The sequence below is a fragment of the Pungitius pungitius genome, chromosome 3 (assembly GCF_949316345.1).
Source record: "Pungitius pungitius chromosome 3, fPunPun2.1, whole genome shotgun sequence".
Lineage (NCBI taxonomy): Eukaryota > Metazoa > Chordata > Actinopteri > Perciformes > Gasterosteidae > Pungitius > Pungitius pungitius.
The window spans coordinates 10422449-10450387 of record NC_084902.1 but is presented as its reverse complement, the minus strand read 5'-3'; the positions used below and the strand labels follow the sequence as shown (position 1 = coordinate 10450387).

The 27939-nt window shown below is 43.1% G+C and overlaps 1 protein-coding gene across 6 annotated transcripts in view; it reads right to left on the bottom strand.

The window, feature by feature from the left end:
- Positions 1 to 14803, bottom strand: part of LOC119209393 (muscleblind-like protein 1) — a 66335-nt gene extending 51532 nt beyond the window's left edge. For 3 of the 6 annotated variants that reach the window (XR_009955916.1, XM_062561185.1, XM_062561189.1), the window contains exon 1: positions 14665 to 14803. The gene's annotated coding sequence lies outside the window, so the exon portion shown is untranslated. Of the gene's footprint in view, positions 1 to 3871; positions 3894 to 9513; positions 9593 to 11221; positions 11438 to 14664 lie in introns of those variants that run through there. The other 3 variants (XM_062561186.1, XM_062561187.1, XM_062561188.1) reach the window with 3 other exon arrangements.
- Positions 14804 to 27939: the final 13136 nt, after the last annotated feature.

The following is a 27939-nucleotide window of genomic DNA, read 5'->3' as shown; positions in this document are numbered from 1 at the left end:
GAAAAGAAACATACACACACTTACACGCCTCAAGTGTCGGACCAGTAACACGGCACATCGCAGTTCTGCTGCTCTAGGGAAGCTACGCCTCAAACAGGAAATATGATAAACATCAAGTAGCACTGCACCCCATGCACAGGCATAAAAGAGAATATGACCCATTTGAGATGACTGCATTAATGAGGAGAAAGCAAATAGCTGGAGAATGTACACAAATTAGATAAGTGAAACTTGCCCTACAGTAAGAGGGAAATGTCATGCTCGTTTTCTCAAAGGAGCTATGCGTCTGTGGATTTTCCACACGGCACTTGAGTGGCACCACAGTGGAAACACTGCTGACAAAATGAGCCGCTGTGAGCTTTGACATCAAATAAAGCAGACTTAATGAGTGGCGCTCCACCTACATGCATTGTTAGACTCACTTACACACGGTTACATCTCATGCCAAAAGCTTCAACTAAATTCCCATCAAACAAGCAGGAGCCATACGGCAAACCCAGAGTAGGTGAGGCTCATTAGACGAAGCTCCCGTCACAACAGAGGATTAAAACTAAGGAGTAAAAAAATGTGAGAAATGAATACGGCATTGACGGAATATATAAATATAGGAGCCATCAATAAGCATCTTAGCATGTGTGAATAATGCATGTGGCCATTTCCCGTAGCCAGAGGCAGAAGGTATTATTACACCATCAGATCAACTGGCCAAGGTAATAAATTAGAGAAGGGGGGGGGGCGGGGGGGGGAGAAGGCTGGGGATATTACAGTACGCAATCCCCAACCTTTTAATGCCTCAACTCAAGCTAAACAAACACACACTTCATTGAGAGAGTTGACAATGAAAAAAAATCTGCAAACATTTCTAAACATTTCTTCACACTCGGGACTCACTTCGGCTGTTGACAAGTGTCCCGTACACAGCATAGTGCAAAGCCACGAGTGTCACCGGGGGGGGGTTTACGTCTCCGGCTCACCATTACATGCTAATCCGTCTGCGACAGCGGTGCCGCTCGTTTGGCCAAACTCTGGATTATTGAATGGCTATGACAGCTCTCCAGAAAAGAAAACACACACACACACACACACACACAGTCGGCCTCCAGTGACACCGCCGCTGCCGCTGCTAGACACATGGAAGTGCACTTTCTTTAATGGCCGGGCCCCTCGCATGGGTAACACAATCCATTGAGCCCTGCATCTGAGAGCAATGCAGAGGGAGAGAAAACAATTGTCTAAAGGAAAAGGAGAGCGAACAGAGGCCGGAGATTTATTCTCCTTCAATGACATGGAAAACACGAGGAAGCAAAGAAAACAGGTCCCTCTTTGTTTAAATTATTATGGCTGAACTTTTAACACAATAGACAGCGAAAACAAGATTAACAATTTGGTTAAAAACAAATTCCTCAAGTCCGTCCCAGTATAAAATATGATCTGTTAAAAGGACCCTTGCTGTGATTTGCTGTTCAGCCACCAAAAGGTCCCGTTTGTTTAGACGTCAATTTGATGGTTAAGAATCAGATTTTTATGCCTACTGCCATTGGATGTTAGGAAATATATCTCCTCAGTGGTGTAGCTTTCTGAAAAGAGAGTAAAGGACAAGGAAAGCTGTGGGGAGGGTGGGAGGCGGGATTTCAGTAATGAGAGAGGTAAAAAGGGCGCTGACTGCAGCATTAACAAGCATCGTATTACACCGCATCACAGACTGACCGGGATATCCTCTATATATCTGACCCGAGCTGCCCTTTCTCCTGATAGGAGCATCGGGAAGAGGAGAGGGGCAGAATCTGTGACGGACAAATACAGTGAAGGGCGGTGGGATGAAGGGCGGTGGGACGCAAACATGAGTTTGATTAGTACAAGCGTGTGAGTGACAGAGGTTGGTGTCTGGTACTGGGGGGGTGGGGAGGGGGGGGGGGGGTAGATGAGTTAATTACTGGCAGGTGTATTTGAATTTGAATACGAAGGGAGTTGGGATATGGCAGAATTTCGCTCCCTTTCAAAGCACTGCTGGCTCTCAGCTCTGATACCAGCTTGACATATTTCTCATCCATTCATCGTTCTCTGATCCCCACCTGTTCTCCTCTTCCATTTCTCTTCATGCATATGCCTCAGAGTTTTCTACTTTTTCACTCCCTCATTTTTTTCCACGTCTTAGAAATCTGCTCGCCTCCCGCAGAGTATCATGTGACATAAACAACTTTGTGAACGTGGCTCATCTTTTAATAGTAGCTGTCCTTATTAGTCTCGCCCACTGTCTGAGCCCCCACCTCTGCGTCACCTCATGCTGCAGTACCACTGAAATATGCTTCAAGGTCCTCATTGCGACAGCAACGAGGGAAACCAAGTTTCATAAGGCACAGACAAAGATGTTAGTTGTGTCAAAGCAGTTTGATAGACAGCAACTTCTCATATGAGCCCTTTGAATTTTGAACATTATTACCAACCGAACGCCTTTCCTGTCCGTTAAACGGGGTTAGAGCATCTAGTCTAGAGGGTGAAATAGCAATAGGCAATGCTTGTTTTGCCAAATTCTTTTGGTTTAATCCACCTGTAAAGAAAGATGATCTTTAAAAAAAACACAGAAGATTCATCAAAGTCTTGTTTTCTCCTTTAGCTTTGTCACTGGTTTAGGGAAAGAAAGAAGGTGACAACGTCAAAAAAAAAAAATCTTTTACTCTCCCATTGCAAAGACAGCAGCGGGGGAAGTTCTACTGTCACTTTAAAATTTCTTTAGTACATTATAATTGTTAAAAGGAAATAATCACCATAGAGATGAACCTATGTAAATGAAAATAGCAAAGTCATGCATTGCACACAACATATGTGACAGAAATAACAACATCAGTTCCCCAAAGCTCAGTCTGACCCCGAATAGTCAAGACGGCTGTTATTATTATCAAATGTTATTCCTTGAGTCATACCTTTTTTAAATGACCCGCTGCTGATGTTTTCCATGCATGAGAGTTTACGTACCCATCTGCAGTAGCTTAGAATACGGATAGACACTTTGTTGTAGAAACTGGGAGAAATGTGGCTAATTAGACTACTATGCTCCTTTAAGGACTTTTTAAAGTTGTCATTGTTTGGTAAGAATTTGGGGTTTAAATCTAGAGCTTACTCTGTCAGTCAGTTGTTCTACAAAACACTTTCCATTCTTTGGCATCCACAACTTTCTCCCTAGGATGCTAAAAATTGGCATGAACGTCCGCTGTGTGGGAGGGGAGAAGGGAAGGTTCGTTGTCTATACATGAGGACGAAATCTGTTTGCAGGACAAAGTGTTTGTCAGGTTTTGTGTGTGAATTAATGCATGAATGAATTAATGCTGGCATGAATGTGTGATTCATGGTCTCAGCTATTGCAATGTCCTGCTGGTCTCTTTTTAAATACAAGTAATATTCAAGATTCATGATAACCCCATTAATGATAATGAAAGGGCTCATTAGAAAATACATGACAGGGAATAATGGATGCCAGATACATTTACACTTTTGCCGATGATACTGCAGTTTGTCACATTAAATCTACTGCACGTCTCAGTTTCAGTTTTCTTCCCGTTTTTTTATTTTATTTGTTGCTTCCTGCTTCAACTGCCTGTTGAACACTGAGTGACGGACCTCTCTGTGAAGTTAACGAGCTCAAACACCTTGTCGAGGGGCGACAAGGGTATTAACAATGCTCACATAGAGGCCCCGACCAACAAATGCTCAATGCAACCTGTGAAAGCTTGAGACCTAATCCAACGCTCTCGGATCTCAATCTCAAAGTGCTGCTGCCCATTACCATGCTGTTTCTACGGATCGTATCAGGGTAATCTTAGACTTGATTGCATTCTCCAGCTTGTCGCACACACACACACACATTAGTATTTACCGCAAACTGTGAGACAGCAGATTTCCATCGTCCACAAAGGATGCACAGCTACAGAGTTGGACGGAAGGTCAGCCATTGATGTTCACCACACAACTATACGAGTAATACGTACGCACAACTATCTCCCTTGTGCGGGCACTTTATCTCACACACACACACACACACACACGCACGCACGCACGCAAAAAATGCACGATCTACAACTCCCTCCTTCAGCTGTAAGACAAACAGAGGGGAGGGGACACAACGAGAGGGGGGGGGGGGGGGGGCGGTCAAGTGGCACGTGTGCAAGCTGTCGTCTGCACTGTGATATCAGTGGTAGTGTTTAAACAGCCTGACGTGCACATAGAGACGGGGTGGGAGGCCGTTTGAGCGCACACACCCACGCAAATAGAGCAAGCAAGATAGCATTTATATGTTTGGATACATGGCTGCCTGGTCGTTTGTGTGCGGTATGCGAAGGCAGGGGCAAATTCCTGGATTGTGCATGTGCATACATTTTGTTCAACGTATACTTTTATCTTCACCGTGGTGTTGCTACCTGGCTGTAGTAGCTCCGGCGTGATGTAACGCAGACGCAGCGTGTCACTGAGTCCATGGACATAAACCAGACGAGTGCCAGACCAGTCGACTCCTCTCGGGAATAACAATGGAGCAGGTGTGTGTGTGTGTGAGTAAATGTGTGTGTGGGGGGAGGGTCAGGGCAGATCAAGAAAGATTAAAAAAAAGAAAGGAAGACAAGATAGACGGACGGGGTGAAGGACAGACAGTGAGTGATAGAAAGAAGACGTTCAAAGGATATGGATGTAAAAGGTGAAAGGGAGACAGATGACACCCCAAAAGTAGAATCTGCCAAGTGAAAAGGGGCTTGAAAGAAGGCAAACACACATAGATATCCACACATTCATTTGAATCCCCTTTTGTGTCTCTTCCTCTCACACTCATGCCTAACACAACAGAAATGTAGACACGCAGGCAGAATAGAGAGAATAAGAGAATGACAAAAAAAACAAAAAAAACGGGGGAAGATAGCCAAACAAATGTGTCGACGGGGGTACGACCAGGTGGCGTCGTCTGAGAAAGACAGGGTGGAGGTATTTAGCATGTAAAACGATGGCAGCCGAGTGAGAGAGAGAGACGATTCAGACATGGAGAGACACAGTAAGTGCAGCAAGATAAGAATCATTTGAGACAATGGAAGATCCTTGACAGGAGACGGTTCATTAACAGCAGGTCTCTGATTAGAAGCTGGAGAGCTTCTAATAGCCGAATCGCTGCAAAGATTATGAAGCTCAATTGATGCTCATGGTTTGGCCTCGTGTGAATCTTTCCCAATTCCGCAGTCTGGACCTTTTGATCAAATCAGGAAATACCAAATGGAGCGGCTGCTCGTTCGAAAGAATCCGCAATCGCAATTTTTCACATCGCAGCCGGAGACGCATCAAGTGCGGGACTCCTGACTTGTCATCAGCGCGCGCGGGGGGGGTAATCTGTACCTTTCAGCCGCGTACGGCCGGTGATTCAGTTTGACACCTCAGTCAGCTGAAATCACAGAGCGCTCCGCCCGGGGAGCCAACTGTATTTACTCTGGATTACATCTTCCACTAGTGGGCATTAGTCAGGTGACAGGTCTGCAGGGGACAGAGGAAGCAGCAATCATACGTCACTGGACTGGAGCCCTGCGATTTCGCCACAAATTGTTGGGACTCCCCCAACAATTGCTCTGAGTGACGGACTGTTTGTGGGCAGTCATGAGCTCGGTGCAGAATCTCTAAAGGCTTGAGACTCAAAGTCATCTCCACTCAGGTCCTCCTGCTGTCACCTTGATCAGAGCATCCGGCCCATCTTCTTTTTTTGCTCGATAATTGAATAATGTGAATCCGGGGTATTTGGGTGCTCTTGTCATTATGCAGACACACACACACACACACACACACAAAGGCACGACTCATCTGCATTCCACAGATTGCCGCGTGCCGGGCTGAGGCCCCGACAGGGAGATGACGTCACTTCTAAAGGACAGATTAGTTGGCCGACGAAACGAAAAGGTGGGGGGGGGGGAAATGAGGACAAATGCGTAGAAAAGGGAATTTTTCGAGAATCGACACAGTGAATTGCAGGTAACCAGGTCTCCTCTCTCCTCACAGCTTTATCTCCCTCATAATCTCCTCCTTCTCGCGCACGCAGTCGGATTCCTCTGCTGTGAAATGCATCGGAGGGCCTCTGTGCTCTCGCTGTGCTATACTCTAATGACCTTGTAGATCTGCCTGCTCTGATCTGCAGAGAAGCTTTTTCAAACCCACCGAGAGTCAGACGCGGGCAGAGAATGTGAGTGAAGTATAAAATAAAAGCAGAATTACAGCGAATGAGGCGGAGAGGGTTGAGGATGTGAAACTGTGAAAGAGAGACAAGGGTGTTGAGATCAGAAGGGGCTGTGTAATCAAAACCACGGGGACTATGAAGATAGACGCACTGTGTATTGTAGCACCAGCATATAGAAAAACAGAAAAGCTAAAACTAAGGTTATCGTTTTGATCATCCACCATACATATTCATAATTTGGGTCCCCAAAAAACTTCTGTCAACATTCAGGGATTGTGATTGTCGGATTGAATCACTTTATTTTCACTGCTTGGTCTAATCCATATATAGATATATACATATTTTTATATACACATATATATGTATATGTATATATTATGGAAGCCCATTTCCGCCACAAAAAAAAAAAAAAAGAAGGGTGAGAAAGTCAAAATTATGACTTAAAAAGTCGAAATTATGACTTAAAAAGTCGAAATTATGACTTAAGAAAGTCGAAATTATGACTTAAAAAGTCGAAATTATGACTTAAGAAAGTCGAAATTATGACTTAAAAAGTCGAAATTATGACTTAAAAAGTCGAAATTATGAGATAAAAAGTCGAAATTATGACTTAAGATATGCGCATGCGCAGCTTCCAAAGGTCAAACGTTTTTCTAGCCACTGACTATGTGCAATTATTTGACAAGTACAAAAAACAGTCGTAAAGCCTCTAAGCTCCAGTAGCCGATGGCGTAAGGCATCCGTCCTGGATATGTTGTTATTTTGCTCGACATGGTTCGAATCCAGGTTGTGGCGATCTTTCATTAATATATATTTTCTTGAATTACTTTCTTAAATGTCTGTGATGCACGTCACTGTATGACCGTCTGAACATAAAATCCTCTTATGTCCAAATGTTTCGGTGGTTCCAGGCTGCAGCCTCGCGAAAAAAGTATCGATACACATGTTTGGAAGTGTTCCATGATACGCCACCAAACCAGTTGTCTTGGCTCACCCTGAACCAAAAGGTTTTCTTGCCACTGACGATGTGCAACTTAATAAGACGTATTGAAATCAGCAGCCGCACCGGACAGCTCGGTTGGCCGACGGCGTAGCGCCGCTGTCTTATAAAGTGTTTCTGCTTTGCTCGACTGCATGGGTCGAATCCAGGTTGCGGCGATCTTTTAATAAATGTATGTTCTTGTATGTTCTGTATTTCTTTATACGTGGCAGTGATGTAGTGCTCACTTATACAATCGTAATCGCTGCATTGGATATGGGATGCATTTTGAACATTTTCAGCAATATGTTTGCGAATGTGTGACAGATCAGGTGACCGAGGCAGACAACATCTGCCGCTGTCGGGGCAAAACAAACACGCACGCGTAGTCAAACCAGTAGGTTCAAAAACCAGTAGCTATGTTGATGTTGCTGTAACGTCATCCCCCTTTGAGGAATACAGAAAACACATCGCTGATTACTAACAGTATTAATTTCCGTGTATGAATCAACATCACAAAGGATAGCGTATACATTGCAAAACCAGCGACGTTGTGACCGCGTCACGGAAGCTGCGCATGCGCATATCTTATCTCATAATTTCGACTTTTTAAGTCATAATTTCGACTTTTTAAGTCATAATTTCGACTTTCTTAAGTCATAATTTCGACTTTCTTAAGTCATAATTTCGACTTTTTAAGTCATAATTTCGACTTTCTTAAGTCATAATTTCGACTTTCTTAAGTCATAATTTCGACTTTTTAAGTCATAATTTCGACTTTCTTAAGTCATAATTTCGACTTTTTAAGTCATAATTTCGACTTTCTTAAGTCATAATTTCGACTTTCTTAAGTCATAATTTCGACTTTTTAAGTCATAATTTCGACTTTTTAAGTCATAATTTCGACTTTCTTAAGTCATAATTTCGACTTTTTAAGTCATAATTTCGACTTTTTAAGTCATAATTTCGACTTTCTAACCCTTCTTTTTTTTTTTTTTGTGGCGGAAATGGGCTTCCATAATATATATATATGTACATATATGAGAAAATGTCTTTCAGCATCAAACCACCGCAGGGCGTCATGTTTGTAGCCATAGAAAGCGTAGCCTTGATGTGATGAAGGTCAGCAAAGGGTGCAGAGACATTTAATAAAAAAAGAATGTTTTTGATGAGCATAATTCATTTAAAAAAAGAAGTAAAATAACTAATTTAAGCTTTTTAGGTGAAAAATAGAGGCATTCCTCTTTCACAACTGATAAAAATGTAATCAGTGACAGGTGACAAATATCACCACAACTTCCTGCCTAGGAAGTAAATGCAGTAATGGCATCATGACACTAATGCTCAGTCAAGCACAGTGCAGGTGTTCAGAATGTAAAGAGAAATCATTTGTTATACTTATGAAGCTTTTTTTGAAAAACAAACAATCCCCGCTAATGCTCCAATTTTACAATACAGGGACCTCTTTAGTTGTTTGACTGTTATTTTCTCCATGAAAGCAGCATTCACGAAAGCATCTCTCTCCGATCCATAATGTATTCAGTCCACATTCTGTCAATATTTATTCCCATTCAGAGCTTTTTGGGGGGGAAACACTGACAGAAATAGAACTGAATTATTAAACATTACTTGTTTACTTTCCCAATGGAGACTTTATTATAGAAAAATGGGACATTTTAGGCAAACCACTTTTACCACTTCACTAAACCTTTCTACAATATACAAATATCATTGATCATTTTGTGAGTGGCACATTTGGTCATGTTTTTGCCTGACGGCCCGGGTAAAGCGGGAGTTTAATGTTTTCCTGAAGGCAGCTGTAGTGTAAACACCAGTAGTGCAGTCATCACACGGGGGGAGTGCAGGGCTGCTCACGCCTGAGAGAGCCGCTGTGCGTACTGATTCATTAGTCCATGAACGTGACTGCATATCTTTAGCGTTAACTGTAGTCACACAGCATTGATTTCAGCGTGGTCTGAGAGAGAGACAGAGAGAGAGAGAGAGAGAGAGAGAGAGAGAGAGAGGCAGAGTGGTCTCCAAGAAACGGGACATTAAACTTACACTACCTATTCTTTTGTCCGCTCAGCTCCCTTTTCCACATTAAAACTGTCCCGCCTCAAGCTACCCCCACGTTAGCCGCCTTCTGCATATGGGCACACACGCTCAAGCAGACGTGTAACTCACTCACTCAAACACATCCCAGTCAACATCCAGATGGTGAATAAAGAAATTCCAAGACCGAAAAAACGGAAAAGCGAAATTCAAGACGGGACAGATCAGTCTTGCGTCTTAACAAGCACAAAAGTGCCGCGCATGCACAGAGTAAACAGCAAAGACTTACTGTGTCTCTGCAAGGACTCATCGGACTGCTGCTGAGGGGAGAGTGAAAAGTGGAAACCACATGCTTGCTTTGCGGCTCGCCTACCTTTCACGCCCTCTGTCACTACCCCCTCCTCTCCCCTTCCCCCCCCCCCCCCCTCCTTCCTCTGCTCTCCACCTCCCTTGGCTCTTATCCTCCCCTCCCCTCCCTTCACTTCCTTGCTACTTCCCTCTCCCTCTCTCCTTCCCTCTTGTCAGAGGCCTACCGTATTCAGATGCACTGGTCTCCATTTAAGGCAGCGCAGCCTAATATGTCACACGTCATTTGTGCACAGCGGGCTGCAAGTTCACCTTTCGCAGTTCACGCATGGATGGCGTGCTAAAGGAGGGAACTTAACTCAGACAAACTTCCACCGTCAACAACCACATTCCCACAATTCCACACTGCGTGCATGCGGGTATGTTAACAAATGCTGACAACCAGACCGTGAAAATGCTACCCAAGATTCAAAAGCAATTCACCTGCACCAATCCAACAACTCCGTCTCCCCCCGTTTTCCTCCTTGCAGCGGCTCCACCATCTGTATCTGCAGGCAGTAAATCTCCTACAGATGCTGCTTGTGAGACCCGTCCACCTGCAGCCCCCCAGCCCCCGCTCGGCTTATCAGTACCACTGCCGTCATAAAACACAACTGACAGGAACAGGGAGGAGGAGAACTAACTGTGAGGCAAAAAAAAATGAAATAGAACAGTAGACAAAGTCTTAAAGGGGTGGGGGAGTGGGGGGGTGCGGGGGGGGCAAAGACAGAAGTTAAATAGTTTTTGCTGTGTGATTGAAACAAAGCGACGCAGCGGGTGAGAGTGCAATGATGTCAGAAGAAAAATATATTAATATCGGTCTTGTGTTGCTGGTTTAGTGTCCGGTGTCCAGATCAATCTCCCCTTGTTTTAAGTGTGGCTTTGTGTCTTCTCCCACCTTTCTGCTGTGGCTTTCCGCTCCGCCCTGGTTTATTCCACCTGTGTGTCATCAGCCTGCTCTCCTTGTGCATTTGGTCCGTGTCACTAGGTCGTCTTACCTTGCACGGCCTGTTTCTATGTCTGTCTGTGTTTTTGGTTTGTTTTCAAATGAGAAAATACATGCACTCTCTCACCTTTTCTCTGCACCTTCTGCTTCGCTGAGTTATTATTATTCATTTTAACTTAAATAAACAGATGCTTGTAGATACCAGTGAAAAGCAGAGGACAGTGAAGGAGAGATTGGGTGTAATAATAGCTGCACTTGTGCGGCCGAGCTAGCTGGTAGCTCTTTCTCCTCCCTCCTCCACAGCTTCAGTCCACTCACAGGACAAGCGAGAGTCACAGCTCTGTTGCCATGGCGTCTAACTCAATCAAAAACTGCGTCAGGTGCATGTGTATCTACGTGAGCAGGTGTGAGTGTCTGTGTGTGTGTGTGTGTGTGTGTGTCATGTGGGTGTTACCATGTGACTCACAGCACTGACTTGTGGCTGCTATACATCACGGTGCTTTCACTGGATCGGTGTGGTTGTGTAAAGGGGGACGGTGTTGATTGAACGGCAGCCTGCAGCCTGCCCTCAAATGCACCCATGATGGATCTCTGTGCTGCTCTAAGTGTTAATGTTTAACTCCAGCTTCTATAAATATTTATCAATTCGTTCATAGAGTGAAAGCAACGCACTACAGACTCCTGTAATATGGAATTTCTGACTTACAAGTCAACAGCATGTGCCCAAAAAAGGACCTGCAGTTGTCGTCCAGGATTCTGGTGAATTGGGAATGAGACGCTCCTCCTTGATCTTCTCCAACAGCATTGTTTAAGTATTTAAAGGAAACACTACGGATTTGGTGTCTTGCTTGAAGAAGTCTTTGATTTCTCAGCTGAATTTAGACTCACTCTAAATGATGTCTTCTTCCAGTCCAATTGGTAACTGCAGAACAAATGTGATTTTCATTGAATTAAGTAAATACTAAGCAAAATAAAGTTAAACTTGCATTTACAGATGCGTTGGCTTCTTCTGGATACCAGAAACAAGCTGTATTAGCAATATATTTGGCAGGCCTGCTAAAAGTTTGAGGGAAACAAAAAAGTACTGTTGTGTACACAAACACAAAAACAGTCCTTAAATGCTTTGCAAAGCTGGGGGGTAAAGGCTGGGTCACGTGATCATTTCCGTGGGTTGGTACTCATGATAAAAATGTTTGACAATACACACAGCCATTCATAACGAGATATTTTAGTGGTGCTTTATGTAAAAAATAAGTGCTGAATATGAAATACACTTAGTCCTCACTCTGGAGTGTTTTAAGCACATATCATTTCATGTAATTGGATTATTTGTTATATATTTAATTTGTATATATATTTATAAGCAGCATCGCAATATGTAAGTGTAGCCATGACCAATTTAAAGTACTTCTGTAGTCCAATTTTGTTTGCATTATGCTGTAAATTAAATAAGTACGCTTTTTAAAAATGAAACCGCAGAGTACTTGTTCTCCCTGAGACGAAGTGAGGTGGAAGAGCAGAGTGGTATTAAATGGGAATATTTAAGTAAATAACAAGTAGGCCTACTTTAGAATCATATCTAGGTACTTGAGTAAATTTTACTTTCCACCAGCAGGCACAGTGAGGGGTGTTGGACCTGCGGATAATTGCTGCCATTGCAGATAATTTAATGCACACTAAGGTTCCTGCTTTCTGCTCTGCTGATGCCTGTGCACAAGGAAAGGAGAGAGCAAAAAAGGACTTTCCACCCAATGCAGTGTCTCTCACTCATTCTTGACGTTTCAAAACGAGACCTAACACGTGTCCCTTCTGTTCCAGATAATTAATCACATTGATGAGGAAAAACGTTCGAGGGAAAAGTACAAAGCCAAGACGAGTTAGAGTTTAATAAGAAGATGTGGATCCATATATCACCTTTGATACAGTTGCCAGGCAAAGCCGGAGCCCGGGCGCAAGAGGGGAAAGAACCTGAAGAAGGATCTTACAGAATGGAAAATCCAGCAGAGCAACCCAGTGTGAGTCTGAGAGGTTTCCACCGTTCGTATCAGACCTCTGCTCCATTGTTGAGAACCCAAAGTACAATGATGAAACAGATGATCTTTAAACCACTCATGCGTTTGTGGTACTGGTACCTTAGTTAAGCTAGAACTGATGATTTGCCCAGTTTCTGAATCTGTTCTTCTTGGTCTGAACAGCTTTGTGTTCTGGTACCAATTCTAGGGGCCCCGAGATGTGACCTCAGCGGAAAATCTGTCAGCACAGAGCTTTATAACAGACCAATAGTGCAATGTGTGAATGGCCATTGGTCAAAAAGCTCCTAAACACACTAATAAAAGAGCAATGGTAACTTTTATTTTTTGGATTAACATAAATCCTTCTACTCTTCTATTTCTTTTCCAGCTGCAACCTGAACCAAAATACTCCCTTTAAAGACTCTACCGTATATACCCAGATGACCAAAGTATAAAGACATAGCTTTGAGTCTCTTGAACTCAGACACTGAATTATTACTAAGCTGAGGCAGAGATATAGATGCTTCTGTCGGCTAGGTGTCTGCTGGATAATTCCATCATGCAACAACACAGATGAAGGGTAGCTGTTAACGAAAGTAACCATAATGAAAAAGAGGATCCTCTCCATTCTGACATGTGGCTTTGTGCAGGGAAGTGCAGATGTGCAGAGAAGCTGTGCTCTCTCAGAGCTGGATGGAGACAAACTGAATATTCAAAAGATGCTTTTGTCTGATCTGCATTAAGGCTTTTTGGCATTTCATCTTCTGAAGTGCAAAAGCACTTTGCACAGTTTGTTAGTGTTCAGCTTCCCAAATCCACAATATATACACATATTCAAAAGGATTAAGACACACAAGTAAAACCCTCTCAAAGCTCCTGTGAGACTTTGATTAAAGGTAATATAAATAAAATTGACCTGAGCTGTATTTTTATTTAAATCATAATGCAAGGTGTGTTAAAACGTTTTCCTGCGTGATTTCTACGGATGACCTTCTGAAAGTAAGGTTTAATTAAGAAAGCATTGAGTTTTACTTGCAACCAATTGCTCACTCTTGGCCCTCACTACAATCTACCACTGTGACAGTTGAAAACATGATGTCATGATAGGGTCCCATGGGTGGTGGATGGAAACTTCCTATTGCAGTACTGGGGTAATCTAAGTCTAAGAGTCGCTGCTTCAAGCTCTCGCAATCGCATATCCCAGCCTGTCTGTGTCTCTGACGCAGCAGATATGGTCACTGGCCTCAGTGGCCGTTAAACCACAATCTGACCCGTTAAGGAGTTGCCACGCTTTGAAGCACCCATCAGCTGGCACTTGTGTGTCGCTGGGCACAACATGTAGTATGTAATTCAATAAACAGGACTGGTTTATTGGTGTCTGTAGAAATTTGACCAACTACTGTGTGTTAAGTTTGAATAACAAAGATCTTTGCTAACTAAATCCAAAGCATATCAGTGATGGTCATAATTAAATGGGAATGTATAATGAACCGGTTTAACTGCTTTTACAGCTACATTGGGATAATATACATATATTTAAACGATTATGCATGAAACATGTCCTACCAAGTAATGCAACAATAACTAAACATTTAGAGATTAAACATGCAAACTTTCCATATCACTTCTGAATTCCTTATGCTCTCATTTGAATATTTTAGGAAAAACGGCATTTTCAACTAACCCGAACAGGCTGTACTGTCCCCAATGTTCATGGAAAGGTACAAACAGTCATCCGAATGAGTAAGTGTGATCCCAAAATGGAAATCCATGCAAAGACCTTTCCAGCCTATTCAAATCACCTACAGATAAACACAGTCTGCGAGCTGCAGGGGGGACAAAACTAGCACAAAACCAAACCAAACAAAGCCACACATTCAACATTTATACAAGATATTTAAAATCTATCTTTACTTTTCAACCATCCCAAACTTCTGAGTGAGAAAAACCACCAGCAACAGGCAGAGAAGTTGTCGGAATCACAACATGTCAGATATATTAATGATGCCCTGTCATCTCTTCGGAGCAACTATCCCCTCTGCTCCTATCAAGAGGCAGCAGCGGACCGACACACACAGACACAGATCGTCTTGTAAAGTCCGTCGCTGTCCCCACGGTCAGAGAAAAGCTGCCTTACCTGCCTGGTTGTCTGTGTGTTTCAGCTGCGCTCGATCCGGGTGTACGAGTGTGTGTGTGTACGCTCACACACAATCCTCCCCAACAGGAACTGATGAATCTGCACGACTTCAGCCCTGCAGCGTGCAGTGCATTATGGGGCTTCTCTCTCTCTCTCTCTCTCTCTCCGTCTCTCTCTCTCTCTCTCTCTCTCGCTCTCTCTCTCTCTCCCTCTCTCTGTGTTGGCACAGTGGTGGAGAGGGATGTCCTCGCCTCCTGTCTGGAGAGAGGAGGGTGAGCTCACACACACACACACACACACTATACAGATGAAGCCTCATGATGACGAGCACCGCGGCTCTGGTTGCCCTAGCAACAGACTCTCTCTCCCCGAAACCCTCTCGCTCGTGTAGCTCCATAGCCTGTAGCCCAATGTATTCTGAAAAAGTTAACTATGATATACATATAATGTGAAAAGAGAGAAGGAACGAATGCATCAAACACACTGGAAGCCCGGTTGTGGACGTCTGGAAGAATTCAGCCAAACGACTTTTCTCGTTTATTTGTCAGATCACAGGTCAAGTAACAGCGCTGCGTTTTCAAAGGCAGGTGCAGTTCTGTCGGCCCACAGGCCGGAAGAACAACTGACAAACATCAGGAAGAACATTACGTTTTATCATTCTTGTTAGATACAAAAGGAAAGATTTCTATTAGCCGGAAACTGGCGTCGAGGAGGAGCAGGTCCTCTCGCTGCAACACAAGATCCAATCACATCCAATGTGTGGTCTCCTAACATTAATGTAAAGATAACGAACAAAGCGTGAGTGGTGTAGGATCAGTGTCTGACTGGGTGGCACTTTCTGCTTTGCCCTCTGACCTTGCACTCCTCAACCAGGACAAGACAGTGACTCCCTAAATGAACACTATGAAAGAGCTTTTGATTATCAAATGCTTTCCACTCCTGTGTCTTTTTAGCATTTTGTGACTGGACTAATACAAAACAAAATGTAGAGATACTATCACTACCTGTTGCCCCTGCCCTCTGAGATAAAAAGATGCTATGGTGTATTGTCAGTGGGAATAGAGGTCGACACTAGAACGGAGTGTGTGTACGCACATGCATCCTCATACTTGTCTATGTCTCTGATGGCTTTGGTTCCTCCGCTTGGGGTCTTCCCTACTACCCTTTGTGCTAGTGCACGAAGACCTGCGTCCTTTCGATAACACACATTTGAGTGACATTAGCAACAAGGAAGCTGGACTAAGCCGTACAATGAACGGGAAATGTGTGTGCATGTATGCATGCAGAAAGAAAGCGAGACTCACTCTGCCCACTAGTGTAATTATTTCATTTTTCATCATTATTCACCTTCCTGGAGGTTGGTTTGAACTGTTATTTAGAGCCTGATTCAGAATGATGATAAGAGCTCAGTGGGATGAGGGGTAGTTGATTGGCAGAAAAAGTGACAGAGAAAGGGAGAGGGAAAGAGAGAGAGAGAGATGAGGGAGAAAAGGAGATGGGATCTCCTCTCAACCGTCTCCCATGGCGACGTAGTGGGTGTAAGGCCTTTTAGGACGTTTTTTTTCTGGCCCTGTAAATCAGCGACTCATAGCTGAGTCTTGTAGCAACTCTTGCACTCGTGACCCCCAACACTTCATCTTTAACCACCAAGTATTCTTTTTCTTTTTCTTGCAGCTATCATCGCTGTTTCTTCCCCTGTGTCTTCCACTCCCCCCATGCTGCTATACAATAACTGACCTTAAGGCCTTTTGATACTGACAGCAAGATGCGTGGTACTACAATGCCACTGGAGCCAGGAAGAACCCGTGGAGTTAAAAAATGCAGTTTAAAATCTCCCACTTTTCAGTCCTCTCTCCTCCCAGTAGCCATGGGAACAGGTAGGAACTGGGATTCACTGAACATTGATTGTTGAAATTCTTATGGGGATGATTTAAGCAGGGAGCTCGGCACCAAAAGGGAAAGAGAGCAGAGTAAGATGTGGACAAGGTGGCAGGCGACATTTTGTGATATGAGCCTTGTTTGTCCTTTGCGGGGTTTTTTAATTTCAGACTTGCTGTTCTCCTAAATCTGCAGAGAATGAGCCATTAAGTTCAACTGCTCCTCCAGGCACCCAATGCTCTGCTTGAAAGAAACCTGCGTTGAATGAACAAAAAGGTCTTTTTTTTGTGGCGTTTCTTTGGCCTCTGGAAGAAGCATATATCTCGAGAGGCTATCATGTGCTCCGTGTGAGGGTGCTTGAGTTTAGGGACAGTGAATAACCTGCATCGATTTGAAAGCCACCTTGATTAGTGTGTGCTTTGGGACTAATGGCAACAGCAGGTGTCCACAAGTGTGCCACTGTTCATTAGAGACATTAAAGACATTAAAACCAACCACTACACACACACACAGCTCACCACTCATTGGAACTATTTGTCAAGAACATGGCAGCTCCCCTAAAGCGCAATGACCATTGATTTGGGTTTCGCATGATGGTGGTGGTCCAGCTGCTGTGGTAATTATTACTACCCTAAGACTTCTCTTACATTGGTTTGGGTTTGGATTTTACACCGGTACTGTAGGCTCCTGCCTTGTTCTGATACGGTTCATTAATTGTGGTCCTGTCCTACATGAAATATATACATAGTACACTCTATATTACATGAGGGGAAATCCTGAGGCATAAAAAAACCCCTCCTGCTCTACGTAATGGGAGTCTGTGGGATGAAAGGTGTCGGCAAATCAGAAAGCCATCCCAAAACCTCTATTTGCTTCGGTTAAATATGTGCAGCCGAATAAACTCACCGTCCTCTGACTGTCAGTTTGACAACCCGTTTAGCACCGCTGCTCCCGACTCCCCCAAATTGTGTGTTGGATAGAAGAAAATTCCTTGTTGACCCCACTCAAAGAAAGCCATACAATTTGGCTGCAACGTTGTTGTGGTTACTTTTGTGTGTATACTGTATGCTTTCTGCAAAGCCACAGTGCGATGTATAGACTAAACATGTGTTTTTTGAGTGCAGCCACGAACCCAACATTGCAAAAAGAGCTTGTGCTGCCTATCGATTGTGAGGAATGAGGAAGACCTAATTCTCTTTGAAAACCTCAAAACCCCACAAAGATAAATAGTGATATGAGAAAGCCAAATCACTTTGCATATTAATCTACAGGTCAGGCTGTGTACGTGGGAGAGATGTTGACATCTCTGATGACATTACTCTTGGGTTTCGCTGAAATGCCTGACCCAGCCTAAAGGAGAGTATACCGATAAATAATACACACGCACATGCACATGCAGAGAGAAGCCTACAGACAAAATCATGCATAGACATGAAACAGGGTGGGAGTTAACAGTTCTCAGCAGATTGCCCTCGGTGACTTATAGTTGGTAAATATTCATAACAGGAATGCCGCTGAAAAACGTGTAATTGTGTGTTAAGGCTCGATAAGGATTATCAGAGAGGCCTGGGGAAAGCAAAGTTATGACAAAGAAAGAGAAAAATTGTTTTTTTATATTGTTTCTAGTAGTTTAAACATTTACAGAACAAAACTGCTTTGATGGAAGAGATGCACACACTTTTTAATTGCCAAGAACGGTATCCTACTAACGCATCAAAAAACAACTAAACACTATATTTTATATTTTATTATACTTTTATTTTATTCTATTTTTATCTCATTTGCACTATGTTGTCTTTATTGTACTGTCTTCATGCACCTTCCGCCAAGACAATTTCCATGTATGTACAACATACTATGGCAATAAACGTTTCCTGATTCCTGAACGTTTCCTTTTATATGGAGACGAATGGCCAAATCCAGCTGCATAAACAAACTTAGAGAAGATTCCGTAACACAGCAATCACTAACAGAGGAGTAGATTCCTTGTACACCTGACCCATGTCTGCTGCTTGCTCTTGTACCAAAAGTTTGACTCGTAAAATCAAACTGTTACTTTTGTTGCGGTGAGAAAAACCCCCAAAACACCACCTGCAGCAGCCCCGGGGCAATATGAAATTGAGACCTTCTGTTTGATTGAACAAACAAATGCCTCATGAATTAATAGTGCTTGTGGTGAATGTCAGCCCACGACTCACACTCTACGTATTCAAATGGCCATATTTCTTGCCAGATGATGTTGTTTAATGATTTAGAACACTTTTTTATTTTCATCTTATAATTCAAAGTCTGAGCGTCCTCCCCTAAAGGCACACACACACACACACACACACTTTTTCAGCAGCTCGTTGTATGTGTACATATACATAGATGCACAATCTACACAGCAGATCAACCCAGAAGGCAGACGGGATGAATCCCATTGGGCAGAGCAGAGTCTTTCCACCACACACACTGCATTACTGTGCCTGTCTTACCATGGGATATTTTACAGGAGGGATGTAAAAAGAATCCTTAAGCTCAGAAAATACAAGGTGCTGACCTTCTGAAACTCGGTTGTGCTGTCAGGCTGTGCTGCATCGCTTTTCTTATCCTACATGACGACGCTCCTCATTTTCCCATTGATCTCCAGCAAACGTACCCGCTGTACAGTCTTTCTTTGCTACCCAATACCAAGACCTCCTCTAAGCTCTCTAATATCAACACTGACTAAGGGAGGACCAAGCTGTCGCACACGTGGAAATACAAAAGCAAAATGTAGCAAGCCGTATGCGCTTCAACAATACTGTTCTTAGCAGTTCCCTCTAAATTCATCAGCTGCTGCCTAAAAAATGTCCTTTATCCTTTGGTCTTCGTGAAAAAACACCTATCAAGAAAACTATCTCTCCTTTGACCAAAAATAAGTATGCGGTGGCCATATTAGTACACTAATTAACTCAAATCCCAGATGTATCTTAAGGGCCAAAACTCTTTGCATTAGTACTAGTGATTTGGAAGTGTGCAATGCTCTGTCGGAACATCCCCTTTTTTTGATCTCTCCTGTATGTTTAATGTATAAACATCCAAATCTCTCTGACACACACATATACCCCTCAGCGCAGTCCCTTTTCACGTTTCACACCCTTTTCCCCTTTCCTTTAAAGACAGTAATCCAAAGCTGCAGCTCTAATAGCATTAGCGGGGCATATCCAATCCCCTTAGTTCCCCGACAGGGAGCACGGAGCTCAGACCTACGCTGAGACAGAGACTCTCGGGGACTACGCTACCCATACTGCCTTGGGAAATCTCTGCAAGTTGCTCAGCTCATTATTGATTAAAGTAAATGAAAACAAAGCCTTCTTTTTTGCCTGTTTTGCACAGGGGTACTGTGAGGAAAGCTGTGATTCATCGTGTGACTTGAAGAGAAAATGAGAAATGCTGAAATCATGAGCTAAAGCTGCTTGGTGGAGGCAGTGGGATTTGAATATTCAATATCAACCAGTAAATTATTCCTCCTCAGTGCTGATAATAACGTGATCCCCGCATTAATTTCTTATTAATACAACATTTGTGCTGCATGATATGTGTATATTATGTTGGTATATACTGTCGGTATACAGTATAATCCAGTAACTTAAATAACCTTTATTTCCTTACCCTAGTGCTTTGCCAAACATCTGTGGATTGATGAATTTCTGACACACATCATTTCCTTCTTTCTCCATGGTTGTATATGCAGGACCAGACCAATAATAAACACATGCATCTGTTTTGGATGGATAAATAACATGAACGAGTAATTAAACAGATTTATTTCAGATTGGTATTCCCAACAGCATCCATGTGTGTTTGGCGTTTTGCTGCATTGTGCCTGAACTATTCATTTGCACACATCATTTGCATGTAAATATATTTGCTTGTGCACGTTGAATGTTTCTCCAAAACTGAAGAGAATTAAAATAGATGGATAGCTAGGTAGATAGTGAGGTCATCTGCTAAAAGTCCATTAACTGCATTAGCTTTAACAGCAGCCTTGTAATGGTGAGCAAAACCAAGCCAACCAACAGAGGTCCTTCTCCCCCCCCCGCCACCCTGTCGTCCAAATCGCTTCTTAACTCCATTGACGTCTCTCAACCGTTAACCTTTGCTCACAGTTAGTCATCGATTTAAAAAAAACGGCTGCGGTCTGCCACAGCATTATCTGAAATTAATCATTCTGCTATGCAGGGTACATTTCTTTTTTCTCTGCTCCTTTGTGTGGAAAAAAAGGGATGAAAAGTAAATGGTAGCCACAAGGAAGGCAAGAAGAAGCTGCATCGGAATGAAGGGTAAAAGACGGAGAACGGCAGCGCAGTGGTCTTAAGCCAGGCCTAAGAATGAGCTCTGACCTCACGAGTCTAAACGAAGACCGTCTGAGCGAACTCAACTCACAGCTCTTGGCCTAATGATGTTTGCTCCAGACTGTTGATGCCACGACCAACGCTGGACTGCCTTTTTTTGGTCATGCGCTTTGCCGCGTGCGACGACCCTCTTTACCGCTTGCATGCGTAGAATGTTGAGCTTGGCTCAGGCCGCCGCGCGGGATGACATCACCCAGACTGCAGCAGACATCAGTTTAAGACTTGTTTACAGTGCTCAAACCACCGGCATGCCTCCATCCCCTCTCGAATAAACAAAGAATGTGGCTGCACACGTGTATGTGTGTGCAGCGTTTACAAAGAACAGATAAAAGAATATAACCCAGAGCAGGAGGGCTGCGGTCTTTGAGGGCGAGGTTAAATACTGGAAGGGCTTGAAGCAACATGAGGGCGAGGATGTTCCAGGGAGGTCTTTGTAAAGGCTATTACAGCCTTTGGGCGGCAAGGTGTAGTGTGCACACAGAGGTGAGGAGGCTCAGGAATGTAGTAAAGCTGTGTGTAGAGTCAGCAGGCCGAGGAAAAAGATTAGGTGTTGGAGCTCCGCCAAAGCAGTGATCGAAAAGAAAATTGAAGAAAAGAAAGAAATTGGGGGAATGAGAAGAATGGGATCCATAAAGAGAAATCTCAGTCCCTGTGTTTATTGAGGAGAATTTTACACTCTCCATAAAATGCAGTCTCAGGTTTAATGAAATCTGGGAAGCTCTCTTTAGAATTGAATCACAGCCCTCCTCGCCCTACTGCAGCATTTCTAATATTTCCATCTCCCGAGTGCATTCATCATCATCATCATCATCATACCCTTCATCCTCTTTGTTTCAGGAGCAACACGTCACTCTGGTTCCTGAGCACGATTCAGCTTTAGTTGTGAATGTGTGTGTTTCCCCATATGAACTTATACATTAAATACATGTCCCCATGCCTGTGAGTGAATTAATGAAGCCTACAAAACTCTGTTAATGGGACTTTATCATATCCAAACATTAAACCAATGGGTCTCAACCGTTATGTCATTGATCAAAAATAGTTTTTTTTAAAGTTTTAGGTTTGGTGAAATGGGGGCTGTGGGCTACACAAGTATCTGTTGAATAAATTAAGTCAGAAAGGAGGTTAAATAAAATCATCATAGTGGCGACAGCATATGCAATCCTATATCTAGGCTCAACGTTGAGCTAAATGCCATCACTGCCACAATTGATACAACTTACCTTGTCAACCATCTTGGTTTATGCCAATTAGCAGTGATCAGAGTACAGCAGAGGCCCAATGAGCTGTAGATCAGAGATCAGTTCTACACATGAAAATAAAAGTGATGGACAATCATTCACGGGGCACTGGATAAAAAGTGAATTATTCAGGTTTTAATAATATTTTTGTGGGCATTTTGGGGGGAACATACTTCAAAAGTGATGGATGATCATTCATATTTTAACTTCACGGGGCACTAGATAACAAGTTAATTATTCATGTTTTAATAATATTTTTGGGGGCATTTTGGGGCATACTATATTTCCAGGCAATCAGTCTACTAGCTTTTGTTATATATTATTTAAGGCCAAAAATGTAGGTTTTAATTAGGAGAAAAGTGAGAGGAACAATATAGTTTTTGGCAATCCTTTAGTTGTTGAGATATAGAGAGGTGTATCCACATTTTCATCCATAGAGCCATGCCGCTGTGTGGACAAATCATTTAAAGCAAAGGCAATAAGGGGGTGGGACTCTTTTTGTATGAATGACCAGTGTTTATGATTACAAAGCAAATGAGAAGCTGCAGCAAGAGAGGAGAGAGCAGAGAATGTATGCAGGTTCATATCAGATCTCCATATTAAATCCAATTCACATCCATCCCTTGTTGACCACAAACTCATGCGGCCTCACAGCGAAATATAATTCAAGGACAGTGAGTCAGCCTTCCAGTATGCGTACTGCTGAAACCTGAGTCGCCATGAGGAGAGCAGAGAGCTGTGATGTCACAGGGGAGACCTCCAGCCCATCTACCTGCTGCGAGAGGCGACGCCAGAGGACTGGAAACAAAAGATGGGAGAAACAGCTTTGCTCGTTTCTACACTCTGGGTTTTCCTTGTTTGTTGTTTTCTTTGTGTGTGTGTGTGTGTGTGTGTGTGTGTGTGTGTGTGTGTGTGTGTGTGCGTGCAGCAGAGCACGAAGTTGAGACATTAGTATCATGCCACGCAGGAGAAGTGAGTGAGGAGAAGATGGCAAGGGGGAAGAAAGAAGAAGCAAATGTAAAGAAATGAGGGTGAGGTACCATTGAAACAGGTGCGGGCAGCCCTCTAGCAACAAAAACTCATAAAGATGGATGCATTATACCTTTGATTTGACTTTTATCAGCATTAATAGCAATGCACTCTCTCCATATGCGAAAACAACAGTTCAACTCTCAGTGGTTCTATTGCTGTGAGCACCTCAAAACACCATCACCCTCTAATTCCTCTCTTTATTTTTCTATAAATGGAGCAGACTCAAACAAACTCCTGTGGGTTTAGGGGAACTGATGACCACATAGCTGGCAAAGTCTATCCTGTCCTTTGGTGCCAATACATACAAACCAGAAAGAACACCCCACAGGGAAAATTCCTCATCCCCCACATCCGACACAGTGATATGGTCTAGAACTATCTTTGAAATACGGTTATTTACGTCTCATTATGTCACCCCTGATAACTCTACTTTCTGACAAATCTTTGGTTATCATACTAGTTATTATCCTGCTTAATTTACAGTGAAAAACCGTAGAATGATGAATTTGTTGTTCCAAACTCTCTTCTCCGGGGTTAGGAGACAGGTTTCAGGGATCTCCCAGCCCCCCTGACACCTTGTGACACCAATTAGGAGGTTGTGGATATGACAAGCCATTGGTCCAAATGCTGTAACTGACAAAAACAAATAGGTCTGCTAAAACAGAGGGATGGCAGGGAACAAAACGGAGGCAAGCCCAGAAGATAAAACGATAAAGATGAGGAGAGAGGAAAAACCCTTGATGGTAGAAGGGAGTAAATGAAAAGAAGTGAACGACGCGGAACGAGTAGGTAACGTCAGCGGTGCAACGGGAGGTTTTCTGTCGTCAGCCCACGCTTTACTGACAACTGACAGAGCTGCCGATTCAGGCCGAACAGAAAAGGAGTGACAAGAGAGCTGATGTGCTGCGAAGAGTGCTTGGACATCTGAGGTATCTGAGGAAGCGTTTTGCCCCCTTGCTGCTCTAAGAAACAGCGTTTTCAAATCACCACGGAGGTTAACAAGACGCTCACTGTCTCTACGAACCTCACCAAATGTGTTTTACATCATATGACCTGTTTTACGGCTCCTAGCGCCCCACAGCAGGGCTATGATGTCACCAAGTCCAAGACATGGAACAGGAAGCCTATTATATTCTTTGCGGTTGCGGCAATGTTCTCATATGTGAAACCCGGGGATGCCGACAATAAAACAAAAGAACACTTTATACAGGCCCTCAAGTGTGTCTGTGTGTGTGTGTGTGTGTGTTTGCATTTTCTCTGGAGAAAAAAAAAGGGGCCAATCACACACAGATGTTGCCGTTCAGAGAGCACCCCAGTGCGTCGCACTACTGCAGGTTTAATGCAGGAAAACAACTACACAAAAAAATCTATCCGGCTACCGTTTGGAAAAAGGAAAAGAGTGTTTTGGCTTCCTTCCCTGCGTGGAAAAGTAAACGGACACTAGCCATGCTTTGTATGCAGAGCGACGGCTTGGACAGATATTTTGTACGAGCACGCGAATGTTAAGCGTCTGGATGTAGTCACGGCACGCCATTAGTCGCTTGACTGACCCTGAGAGCTGGCTATCACACGCTGAAGTGAAAACATGGCAGGGTTGCATATTAGACCTTGCTGAGGTTAGGAAGTCGTTACTCTGCAACGTGTCCAGTGACCAGCGAAGAGATTAGCTGACGGTTAGCTGACCTGCCGCTGGTTTTGAATTGATGTGCCCCAGTGGACAGCGAAAGCAATCATATCAGTAACGCTGAGAAAACCTGACCCAGCGTGCACCAGCAGCGAGTGGGAAACAAGCCTCTGGAGCTGCCGTGATGATGGAAATGAGAAAGATCCACAGAAACGCAAAAAGACGTGTAAGAGGCACCGGGTTCACACACCGAGGAGGGATTGAATGTCCCCAAAACAGAGGACTGGCTATTACATACATTCCCGTCAAAATTTGTCATCACCTTGTCAGTTTGACAAGCAAACATTTGATACAATTAATAGCTGTCAATATCGATTTAAGAAGTATGCCATGAAATGTAGTCTGACACTTGCTTCCTTCGTGAGAGTTGGGTTTGATTTTGTGTTTCCTGCACTCACGGGACCATGCGGCTTGGTTTTAATAGTTTGTCTGACAACAATAAAACAGCATGAACCTAACTAGATCTCCCACTGGAGTAAAAGTCTCAATTGGCCAAAAAAGCCAAAAGATCCCAAAATGCGATAAAGTGATATCTAGCTGTGTGTTTTTATCACCGTGTTTCACTGGCAAGGATTGTCTTGTGACTTTTTAAGATATATTTAAACCAGTTTTGCAAAACCGGAAAAAGATGTGACCCCCCCAAAAAAAGATGTGGGTAAAGGCCCTCAATCTGCCACTCAAACAAATGTGGTTAAATAATAGAAAAAAAGGAAATTGACTTGAGCTCTAAGAAATTCGACGTTTGGAAGACAGATTGTAAGACAAGGTCGAAACATCATCAGCAATCATGAAGGGAAAGGGGAGACCATGTGCCCCCCCCCCCTCTCTCTACCAGCCTAGATCCAATTAACTCACTGTCAAAGTGAACCATGTTGATAATTAGTGCTCGTACTGGTGTTGAAGCTGTAAGTGTGTCACCTTGTGGAACTGGGACACTTTGAGCTACAGGGAACATTCCCTCACAGCAGGGGACACGTCCACTCACATGTGTTAAGTCAACGGTCTAGTTGTCTGATAAAAATACCCAATTACTGTTGTAGATGGGTTTTTTTACTGCTTTTTCATTTTTTTATGTCACACACACACACACACACACCTATAAAGGGATGAGTAAACTGTGACACAGTGTTTGACACAGCTCCACCCTCTACTAACTAGTTTATCCCAGTTTAAATTCTGTTTCCTTTTACTATTAGAGACTTTTTTCATTATTTCCCATTTATAAGGCTCACACATTAGTTCAGTTAATCTAACTTTTAAGGTGTTTAGCTGCAGAACTTCCCCTTTAATTTTCCGTCTCACTGAAGGTAGGACACTGCAGAGTTGGGTCCCAAATCTACGTTTCAGGCTAATACTGCTCTCTGCTGGATTATATTTGCATCACATAATGACGGTATGGTACAAGTGCTCTTTGAAATACGTTTGGTTTTAATAGGCAGGCAAGGTTATTTGTAAAGTACATTTCAAGAACAAGGCAATTCAAAGTGCTTCCTATAAAACCAAAATAGTAAAAATTAAAAAAAAAAAATGAAATTCAAAACACAATTACGGGCATGATTGAAACATTACAAAACATACATTAAAATAATACACAACCTTAAAATAGAATACAGGTTATGAAATAAAAAGAGTCTGCCTCATCCTTGAATCTGGTTGAATTAAAAGCAGCAGAGAACAGAAAGATCTTCAGTGTTTATTGGAGGCAGATGAGAGTCTCAGCAGACCTGTAGATTTTTGGAAGTTTGTTCCAGATATGTGGACAGGAAGCCGGGGTAGAGACCTCAGGACCCGAGTGATGTGATCCACTTCTTTAGTAGTGAGTAGTTTGGACTCGAGCTGCAGCGTTGTGAAGCAGCTGAACCATTAACTACACTTGGATTTCCGTAGTTTTTAACATCAGTGATTGAAGCTGAGCATTAACTTTCAGTCGCTCGTCCTCTGCCCCAAAAAACAATTCATCCGTTTTATAATTGATTTACGGTTAGCATTTCATTCCCTTTCTGATGGATCTGACTTTTATGAGGATTGTAATTGCTATATTTCTATGGGCTCCCTTTAGACCACTCTCACGACTCCACACACACAAACAGATGGCAGGCGGCTGTTGTGTTTATTTCATAATGCCGTTCAAATTTAAATTCACCGGTGCGCGTGGGAGCTCGTTTAGTGCAGTGGCTCCCAACTTCCTGTTGGACAAAAATTCATAGCTTACAGTCTTTGTTTTTTGCTATATTTTTTTATTTAAATGGTATGACTTAAACATAGAAAGAGATCCCTTTGGTTGAACTGGTCATACGCAGTTGAAGCTGGTGATGAAGTTACACTAGTTTACTGTACTCAGTACTACATTATAGCTTAATTCTTAAGAATTCTTCAAACGCATACATACATGTACACACACACACATGCACGCCGTATGACCCTTTAGTTTTAAGTCAGTCCACCTGCTGTGGTCACAAGTGGGTGTAATAGGGTTGATGTATTAGCCAGAATCCCGACCTCCTCTGCAGGGCCAGATATTATTGAAGGTTATATGAATCCAATTAAATCTATGAGAGAAACATTCTTTGGTTACTGGCAGGATCAAATCCTCAGTGCCTGTTCAGCCGCGAGGCTCTGTATGTTTTTTTAGTCTCTCTTTTCTATTTTCAACTGCCTATAAGTGTGTGCACAGTTATAAGATGTATTTAACACAGTATTATTAAAAAAAAGGAGCACTCTGACCGTTAAGGCTGAAGTCCACAGACTATAGGCACACTGATACGTTCAAACCTGGGAAACCTTCATAAACCTCCCGTTAACGTGCACCAACTGGCCATAAAGAAAACAGCCAGCGATGAGAAGTGGTCAGGTGTGTCTGATGTAATTGTGTGGGGTGCCACCAGAGGGCAAGATTGTAATTAAAAACACTTCATTATTGTACATGAGATGAGATTATTTGTCTCACTCAAGCAAAGGCGTGTTTCCTTCCCTTTACAAGACAGGAAAAAATGTGCTGCACTTTGCCGGGAACAACGTGAGACAAGAAGAGGCAAATTTCATTCACATATGGCAAAGTCAC